General features: G+C 37.8%; 1 protein-coding gene across 2 annotated transcripts in view; it reads left to right on the top strand.

Annotated features, from left to right (window-relative positions):
• The first annotated feature begins 4340 nt into the window (after nt 1–4340).
• IL13RA2 (interleukin 13 receptor subunit alpha 2) overlaps nt 4341–10120 on the top strand; it is an 83285-nt gene continuing 77505 nt past the window's right edge. For both annotated transcript variants that reach the window (XM_070785218.1, XM_070785217.1), the window contains exon 1: nt 4341–4434. The gene's annotated coding sequence lies outside the window, so the exon portion shown is untranslated. The remainder of the gene's footprint in view (nt 4435–10120) is intronic.

The following is a 10120-nucleotide window of genomic DNA, read 5'->3' as shown; positions in this document are numbered from 1 at the left end:
CTATGAGCTTGGAGATCACCATCTTAATACAACTTCTTACCATATTAGCAATTTTTATTTACATGTCTGTTTTCCATTCAGTTCAGTTCATTTGCTCAGTCATGTCCAATTCTTTGTGACTCCATGCACTGCTGCATGCTAGGCCTCCCTGTCCACCAACTCCCGGGGTCTACTCAAACTCATGTCCATTGAGTCGGTGATGCCATCCAACCATCTCATCCTCTGTCATCCCCTTCACCTCCCTCCTTCAATCTTTCCCAGCATCAGGGTCTTTTAAAATGAGTCAGCTCTTCTCATCAGGTGGCCAAAGTATTGGAGTTTCAACTTCAACACCAGTCCTTCCAATGTATATTCAGGACCTGTTTCCTTTCGAATGGATTGGTTGGAACTCCTTGCAGTCCAAGGGATTCTCAACAGTCCATTCCAACACCACAGTTCAAAAACATCAATTCTTCGGTGCTCAGCTCTCTTTATAGTCCAACTCTCACATCCATACATGACAAATGGTAAAACCATAGCCTTGACTAGATGGACCTTGTTGACAAAGTAATGTCTCTGTTTTTTAATATGCCATCTGGTTGGTCACAACTTTTATTGCAAGGAGTAAACATCTTTTAATTTCATGGTTACAGTCACCATCAGCAGTGATATTGGAGGCCCCAAAAATACAGTCTGTCCCTATTTCCACTGTTTCCCCAACTAATTGCCATGAAGTGATGGGACCAGATGCCATGATCTTAGTTTTCTGAATGTTGAACTTTAAGCCAATTTTTTCATTCTCCCTTTTCACTTTCATCAAGAAGCTCTTTAGTTCTTCTTTGCTTTCTGCCATAAGGGTGGTGTCATCTGCATATCTGAGGTTTTTGATATTTCTCCCAACAGTCTTGATTCCAGCTTGTGCTTCATCCAGTGCAACATTTCTCATGATGTACTCTGCATATAAGTTAAATAAGCAGGGTGACAATATACAGCCTTGATGTACTCCTTTTCCTGTTTGGAACCAGTCTGTTGTTCCATATCCAGTTCTAACTGTTGCTTCCTGACCTGCATACAGATTTCTCAAGAGGCAGGTAAGGTGGTCTAGTATTCCCATCTCTTTCAGAATTTTCCACAGTTTATTGTTATCCACACAGTCAAAAGCTTTGGCATAGTCAATAAAGCAGAAATAGATGTTTTTCTGGAACTCTCTTGCTTTCTTGATGATCCAGTGGATGCTGGTAGTTAGATCTCTGGTTCCTCTACCTTCTCTAAAATCAGCTTGAACATCGGGAAGTTCATGGTTCACGTACTGTTGAAGCCTGGCCTGGAGAATTTTTAGCATTACTTTACTAGTGTTTGAGATGGGTGCAATTATGCAGTAGTTTGAGCATTCTTTGACATTGCCTTTCTTTGGGATTGGAATGAAAACTTACCTTTTCCAGTCCTGTGGCCACTGCTGAGTTTTCCCAATTTGCTGGCATATCCAGTGCAGCACTTTCACAGCATCAGAGCTCAACTGGAATTCCATCACCTCCACTAGCTTTGTTCGTAGTGATGCTTTCTAAGGCCCATTTGACTTTGCACTGCAGTATATCTGGCTCTAGGTGAGTGATCACACCATCATGATTATCTGGGTTGTGAAGATGATTTTTGTATAGTTCTCCTGTGTATTCTTGCCACCTCTTCTTAATATCTTCTGCTTCTGTTAGGTCCATAACATTTCTGTCCTTTACTGAGTGCATCTTTGCATGAAATGTTCCCTTGGTATCTCTAATTTTCTTGAAGAGATCACTAGTCTTGCCCACTCTATTGTTTTCCTCTATTTCTTTGCACTGATCACTGAGGAAGGCTTTCTTATCTCTCCTTGCTATTCTTTGGATCTCTGCATTCAAATAGGTATATCTTCCCTTTTCTCCTTTGCTTTTTGCTTTTCTTTTTACAGCTATTTTTAAGGCCTCCTCAAACAGCCATTTTAATTTTTTGCATTTCTTTCTCTTGGGGATGGTCTTGCTCCCTGTCTCCTGTACAATGTCATGAACCCACCTCCATAGTTCTTCAGGAGCTCTGTCTATCAGATCTAATCCCTTGAATCTATTTGTCACTTCCACTGTATAATCATAAGGAATTTGATTTAGGTCACACATGAATGGTCGAGTGGTTTTCCCTACTTTCTTCAATTTAAGTCTGAAGTTGGCATATCTATTCATGATCTGAGCCACAGTCAGCTCCCTGTCTTGTTTTTGCTGACTGTATAGAACTTCTCTATCTTCGGCTGCAAAGAATATAGTCAATCTGATTTTAGTGTTGACCATCTGGTGATGTCCATGTGTAGAGTCTTTTCTTGTGTTGTTGGAAGAGGGTGTTTGCTATCACCAGTCCATTCTCTTGGCAGAGCTCTGTTAGCCTTTGTCCTGCTTCATTTTGTACTCCAAGACCAAATTTGCCTCTTACTCCACGTGTTTCTTAACTTCCTACTTTTGTTTTCCAATCCCCTATGATGAAAAGGACATCTTTGCGGTGTTAGTTCTAGAAGGTCTTGTAGGTCTTCATAGAGCTGTTCAACTTCAGCTTCTTCAGCATTACTGGTTGGGGCATAGACTTGGATTACTGTTATATTGAATGGTTTGCCTTGGAAACAAACAGATCATTCTGTCGTTTTTGAGATTGCATCCAAGTACTGCATTTTGGACTCTTTTGTTGACTGTGATGGCTACTCAATTTCTTCTAAGGGATTCTTGCCCACAGTAGTATATATAATGGTCATCTGAGTTAAATTCACCCATTCCAGTCCATTTTAGTTCTCTGATTCCTTAAATGTTGATGTTCACTCTTGCCATTCCCAGTTTGACCACTTTCAATTTGCCTTGATTCATAGACCTAACATTCCAGGTTCCTATGCAATATTGCTTTTTACAGCATCGGACTTTGCTTCTGTCACCAGTCACATCCTCAATTGGGTATTGTTTTTGCTTTGACTCCATCTCTTCATTCTTTCTGAAGTTATTTCTCCACTGATCTCCAATAGCATACTGGCTACCTACCGACCTGGGCAGTTCATCTTTCAGTGTCCTATCTTGTTGCTTTTTCATACTGTTCTTGGGGTTCTCAAGGCAAGAATACTCAAATAGTTTGCCATTCTCTTCTACAGTGGGCCACATTTTGTCAGAACTCTTCACCATGACCCGTCCATCTTGGGTGGCCCTACATGGCATGGCTTGTAGTTTCATTGAGTTAGACAAGGTTGTGTTCCATGTGACCAGATTGGTTAGTTTTCTGTGATTGTGGTTTTCAGTCTGTCTGCCCTCTAATGGAGAAGGAAAAGAGGCTTATGGAAGCTTCCTAATGGGAGAGAATGACTGAGGGATAAACTGGGTCTTGTTCTGATGGGCGGGATCATGCTCAGTAGATCTTTAATCCAATTTTCTATTGATGGGTGGAGCAGTGTTCCCTCCCTGCTATTTACCTGGGGCCAAACTATGGTGTAGGTAATGAAGATAATGGCGACCTCCTTCAAAAGATCCCATGCATGTACTACTACAGTCCCTGCCCCCAACCCTGCTGCAGGCCACCACTGACCCATGCCTCTTCTGGAGATTCCTGGACACTCCTGGGCAAGTCTGGGTCAGTCTTTTGTGGAGTCACTGCTCCTTTCTCCTGGGTCCTGGTACTCACAAATTTCTGTTTTCTGTACTGAATACTAATTTCCTTGAGGAGAGAGAGACTCTATCTTATGTTTGTATCAAGTACTTAGCTCTTGGTTTTTCAGTAGTAGGTGCTCAATTAATATCTGCTAAATAGAAATAGAAGAATATAGGGATATAGACAACATTAAAAGGCAGTCTGGTTTCTATTCCCAAGTAGAAAATTTTTTGTCATGTGGTCTTGGAAAATGAACTTTTTATTTTCCTCTTCTAGAAGATGGAGTGAATATTTCCTGTTCTTCCTATCTCAGTGGCTTCTTATGAAACTCACATGTAAAAATAAATATGAAATTTAGAGCTATGTATTGCTCTGATGTGTTCATCTTGTTTTTAAAATATAAACTACTTTGGAAGCTTAATAAAAAAATATAAAAGGAAAATGACAGAGGATAAAATGTGAACTGTGCCCTCAAAATTAAAATAAATGCCTTTTAGTGTGTTTTGCCTTTAGAATGCTGACACTTTCCTCCAGTTGTTCAAACAAATTGTTTAAATGAACATATTGTAAATGTTACAGGGGTTTTTCTAAAAAAGAGAAAGAAGGAAATATAGACATTGCTTCCCATTTCCAAATGTTTCCTGTAGTCCAAGTGGTGTCAGCATTCCCTTTGTTCTTGTTTTAGTCAATTCTACTTAAAAAGAAATCGTTTAGAGATAAGTGGAAAGCACAAAAGGGAAATCACTGGGACAACTTCACCCATTTAGTTTCAGACTCATTGCCAGAGAATGTGAAGGCTTATAGTCACATGAGAAGGTAAGTCTAAAACTTACCTTTCTAATACTTAACTTTCTATAAATGTTCATTTTCCAAGATCACATGACAAAAAAATTTCTATTTAGTAATAGAAATCAGGCTGCCTTTTAATGATGTCTATATTCCTGTATTCTTCTATTTCCATTTAGCAGATATTAATTGAGCACCTGCCACTGAAAAACCAAGAGCTAAATACTTATCATTTCTATTTTGTTAACTAAGGTAACCAAATGCCTTTGGGTGTTTTTGTTGTTGTTGTTGTTTGTTTTTTGAATGTGAGGAAACAAACTACAGGAGTTTAATGAAACCAGGGAGATGTAGCACCTTGGGAGAAAGGAATTTGGTATTAAAATCTCAGGTTTTTAATAGGTAGAGTTCCCAGGAGTACGAAAAAAGTGAGGTTTATGTGGAGTAAGGCTGACCAAGTGTACCTGATCAAAGTTAAGTTTCATGAGCAATCCAGGTGAGATATTTTCTGATTATGCTTTAATCATATGTTTTTTTCTGGGACATTTTAATAGTCTTTTCAGCTATCCCAAAACCTCTTATTATCCTCCCACTTCTCAAATCAACCCATGATTGCCTCCATTTTGTTTTCACTTTTCTTGTGTTGTTCTCCTTTACTCCTTTTGCTTCTTACATGTGTGCCCTAAGTGTTTACAGATAATACATATGTGACTGTGTATATGAATATATTTATCTATATAAATGATGAAGTACAACTTGTAACCACTGAATATATGTTTTGAAATAAATAAATGAAAGTAGCATCCAATAATATTTTGCAATTGGATGAATAGTCCTTGTCATTTCTGTTTTCAACTTCATGATTTACATTTTTACAAATTAGTAATTTATTCATTCATTCATCAAGTATTGACAAATTACCTACTATGACCCTGATGCTGGGAATATACTGCTGATCTCACAAAGCTTGCACATTTTACACGAGTATATATATATATAAATAAACCAATAACATAACCTCAGGCAGTGGCGAGTATGGCCAAAAAGTTGATTTGGTTTTTTTAATAAGAAGTTACAATATAATGAAGGAACTAAAACAGTGACTGGCATTGTGATAGTGACTGGCAATCACTTTCTCAGGCTGTGTTGGTGTCTAATTGACATCGGGTGGTGAGGGAAGCACTTTCAGAGGTGGTGACACTTTAGTTATGAATAATAAGCTGGTGTGACGGAGAAGGCGATGGCACCCTGCTCCAGCACTCTTGCCTGGAAAATCCCATGGACGGAGGAGCCTGGTAGGCTCCAGTCCATGGGGTCGCTAAGAGTCAGCACGACTGAGCGTCTTCACTTTCACTTTCCACTTTCATGCATTGAAGAAGGAAATGGCAACCCAATCCAGTATTCTTGCCTGGAGAATCCCAGGGACAGTGGAGCCTGGTGGACTGCCGTCTATGGGGTCGCACAGAGTTGGACAGAACTAAAGCGACTTAGCAGCAGCAGCAGCAGTGACAGAAGAGCATTCCTGACAGAGAAAATAGCGCGTTAGTACTGAGGTGGGATGACTGTGAGCTTTCAACTTAATGAGTTAACTGATGTTTGATGCCTTCAATAATATATCAAAATAGAGCATGTCATAGTGCCAATCTGTATACTCACTATCCCTCAGGGATTATTCAACTCATTCATTCATTTAGGACATACTTATTGAGCACATAATGTGTGTTAGGTACTAGTTATAGGCACTTGGTCATCATCAGGAGCAAAACAGACAAAAATACTTGCTGCATAGAGCTTACAGTCTAGAGGAGGGAAACAAGCAATAAATGACAATTCACTAAATGATATTGTATATTAAAAGGAAATGCATGCTTTGAAATATAGAAATAGTAGGTGTGGTGTGTGTGTGTGTGCATGAGTGTGTGTGTGAGTGATTGGTACAGGTTGCAGTTCTAAATAGAGTGGACATAGTGTAGGTCTTATTGAGAAGGAGATGTTTAAGAACCCAAGAGAGTAAGTCAGGTACTGAACCAGACCTTAGAGAGGGATTAGTTATTGTGTAATATATAGGAAGACAGCTTTTAGATTGACAATATCTTCATACACTCCAAAAGTTCAAATTCCAAATATATAACATATGGCAATTAGACCATAAAAATGCATGGGATGCATTATACAGTTCTCTAACTTCACGAAATGGTCTGGAAATGAGGACGAGTATTCAGTGCTAAGCCAAAATATTTCTCTGGTGACATAAGAATTAGGGAGCCAAGAACCACATCACCCACTCCAGATTTCTGGCTTCCTCCCAAGAGTCTAAACATTTGTTTCCTGAGAAATACCACTTGAATAATTTCTTGGCCTCTGGACAGGATATCACAAAGCTAAAACTATATTGCCTTATTTTGTGAGGTTAAATTAGGACTTTTACATTTTTTAAATTTATGTTTTGTGCACTGTGGTTATACAGCTATATTTTGGATGATATTGGCAATTGCTTAATATTATTCTGAGAGCTAAAATCTTAGGTAAGGAGCAGATACTTTAGACTCCATGTAAATTCAAGAGTTTTAGAGTGTAAAACATAAAAAGAGAAACTCAAATCCAGGCAGGCCTTACCAAAATTCTGAAGCAAGGCATTTGCCTAGAGTAACAGAAAATAGGTCATGGGATATAAGAGATGTGTTCTGAGGGGAATGTTGAAGGAACAGTGTTCATCAATTCAGAGAAGAGAGGCCTAATGGATAATTTAATAATTATCTTAAAATATCAGTTACTTAGATGCAGAGGATAGTCAATGGTCTCTTTATTCTTAGATGGTTAAATAAACTTAAGAAAACATGGAAGATTTTTGTTAGACCCTTAAGGAGGAAACTTGATTGTGAAATATTGGAAATGGATCCTGAGGAAAGTTGTGGAATCTTCTCTCTAAAGAGTTTTATAAATAGGAGAAAGTCTCATCTGTCTATGATGGTTTGAGTGTAGCAGCAAGACCTAGTGACTTTAAGGATTCTTCTGTAGTACTACATTTGGTGCTGTAGCTCTTTTGGAATCATGTTGTCTTCAAATAATATTGGAGTGTACTGGCATGATTTGCATTTAAACTATTGGTTAAGTGATTTAAAAAAAATCTTCTGTAAGCAAATTGAGATCTTTAATAGTTTCCTCTCATTTCAAAACATAATGATGGTCTGAATAATATTTCAGTATGTTTCTTTACAGTGTCAGTAATAATTATTTCATTGGTGGTGATTAGTATTAATATCACTCATTAGAAGGAGGGAAAATAATGTAAACTATGCCAGTCCACACAAGTTCTGTTACCTTAAGCATTTTGTAAAACTAAACAGTATTTATTTGAATAATTTCCTTTCCACAGATATCACCAAGAGGTTACCATATTTAATATCTTTTGTTTATAAGTTCATTTGCTTTTAACTCATAGTACTCTTCTTTCATAGGCCTTGTGGAAACAATTCACAAGAAGTGACTGTATCTCAAACATTTTAATTTTCTTAAAATTTATAGTAAAATTGTATAAAGTAAATGTATTTGTAACAAAGCAAATTTTATTTTAAAGAATTTTTGGATAATAATTAGAGCTGAATATGACTTTGTAGGTCATCAAGCTTATTTTACGGTTCAAGAAATGGAGGTCCTGAGAAAATAAATTTGTATCCAATGTAACAATGGTAGAATTAGGGCCAAAACTCAGGCTCCCTAACTCACGGTCTAGTGCTCTTAATACACATCACTAAATCTTTCTTTATTTTGGTGGTTGTTTGGGGACGTCCCATGAGTGTGTGTATGTCTGTGAGTGATAAGAACCTGTAGGTCCACAGAAGTTTGACAGGCTTATGAGAGAGAGAGAATTTAGAAGAACATATTCTTTAAAAATGGAGGACACAGGAAGAGTACCATGGCAGAGGGAGACTCATATAGAAGATATTTCTTATGATTTTAGAAATGACCTTTTTCTTTTGAGTCTCATAATGGGCTAAGGAGGAGAAGGGAGAGATACTGATTTACCATGCAGGGAAATAAAAGAAATTTGCTATCATAGGAATTTGACTCATTAAATATCACAGATGATAGCTAAGAAATTAAAGGTGGCATATATTGGCAACAACAAATCTCACCAAGCCTTATGAGAAAGAATGTTCACAGCTATTGAATTTTTTTCTAAGGTGTCCATAGTAAGGGAGCATCTATGTAGCTTGGAATTAGAATCTGTGTCATTAAGTATTTGGATAACATAGCAGATGAAAATTGTCAAATAGTGTGTCACTCTAAAAGACTCATGGTAATGTGGAAGGCCAATGAAAAGAAAAAGCATATGGCCCAAATTTACACACAGTCAAGCTACCTTGTTCTAAATAAAAACTATGTTTGCTGGACCCATCTCAATTTCTCCCTGCCTAGACAACTCAAGTCCTCCTTCATATTTTTCTTGTGTGCCAGAGAGGGTGGGTCAGAGGGAAGATAGGGAATACTTCCAATAATCCAAGGAGAAGATAGTGACATTTCCTGTTTATCATTTATCTCCTATTTCTCATTTAAAACTCCACGCAGACATCATCCCCTCACTGAAACTCACTGCCTGGATTTCCATAGACCCATATGGAAAAAAATGCTTCTGTCTATCAGTTAGTATTTAGTGGACTGCATTCCATTTGTCTTTTCACCTCTCTACCTTTCCTGGACTAGACTATCAGCTTCTTGAGGGAAGGAAATATATCTTTATGCTTTTCTCCTAATTTAGGTTTTTCAACCTTTAGGAAGAAGTGGAAATGATAGCTGCTTTTTCACACTGGCTTCCTTACAATCCTTTATTCTATCTTTTGGGTCTCAGAGATTCTGTAGCCCACTCTGGCGTATGGAATTGATAAACTAAGGAAGGAATCTGGTTATTGTTATTTAATGTTTGGGAACTTATAATTATCTATGAATGTTATATCTTGAGACACTCTTTGCTACATTTTCTCCAAAAGAGGGGCCTCTTTTGTATCACTAGTGGAACTTAAAAGATTTCTATTAAGCATTTACAGAAAATTGTCCCTCTTACTTAAAAAAAAAAAAAAATACAGACAGCTTAGGCATAATTGCCAAGTGTGGGAATGAGGTCTTTGATGGTTTAGCAATTCTTGCTCTCCAATCTCCTTCCATTTTCATATTTTCTTATTATGTTTATCGTCCATCTTCTAGGATTTTTTTTTAATTTTGTTCATATGTGCATCTATATGTATACCTTCATTCCTTACAAATCACTAAAATTAGCAGTCCTAGTCTCTACTTTGCAAAATACTCAAGATAAGAATGAGTCATACTGTGCAAATGTGAAATATTTAACACATACCTGCTTCTTTCCCATATGGGACTTCTAACCCCAATAGGTGGCAAGGGGTAAATCTTGACAAGTAAGTGGACAGATAGAGCTTTGTTTTATTCCACCCCTGCCCAACCTTCTGATCAAAATCTTCTATCACCCAATTCACACATAGGCTTACTGTGTGCCAAGCACATAGTAGATGCTTTATATGTATTCATTTAATTATTTCTACAATTCTGTGAAGGGCTTCCCTGATTGCTCAGTTGGTAAAGAATCAACCTGCAATGCAGGAGACCCCAGTTTGATTCCTGGGTCAGGAAGATCTGCTGGAGAAGGGATAGCCTACCCACTCCAGTATTCTTGGGCTTCCATTGTAGCTCAGCTGGTAAAGAA

Source organism: Bos indicus, chromosome X, assembly GCF_029378745.1.
Source record: "Bos indicus isolate NIAB-ARS_2022 breed Sahiwal x Tharparkar chromosome X, NIAB-ARS_B.indTharparkar_mat_pri_1.0, whole genome shotgun sequence".
NCBI lineage: Eukaryota > Metazoa > Chordata > Mammalia > Artiodactyla > Bovidae > Bos > Bos indicus.
This window is presented reverse-complemented; position numbering and strand designations above follow the sequence as displayed.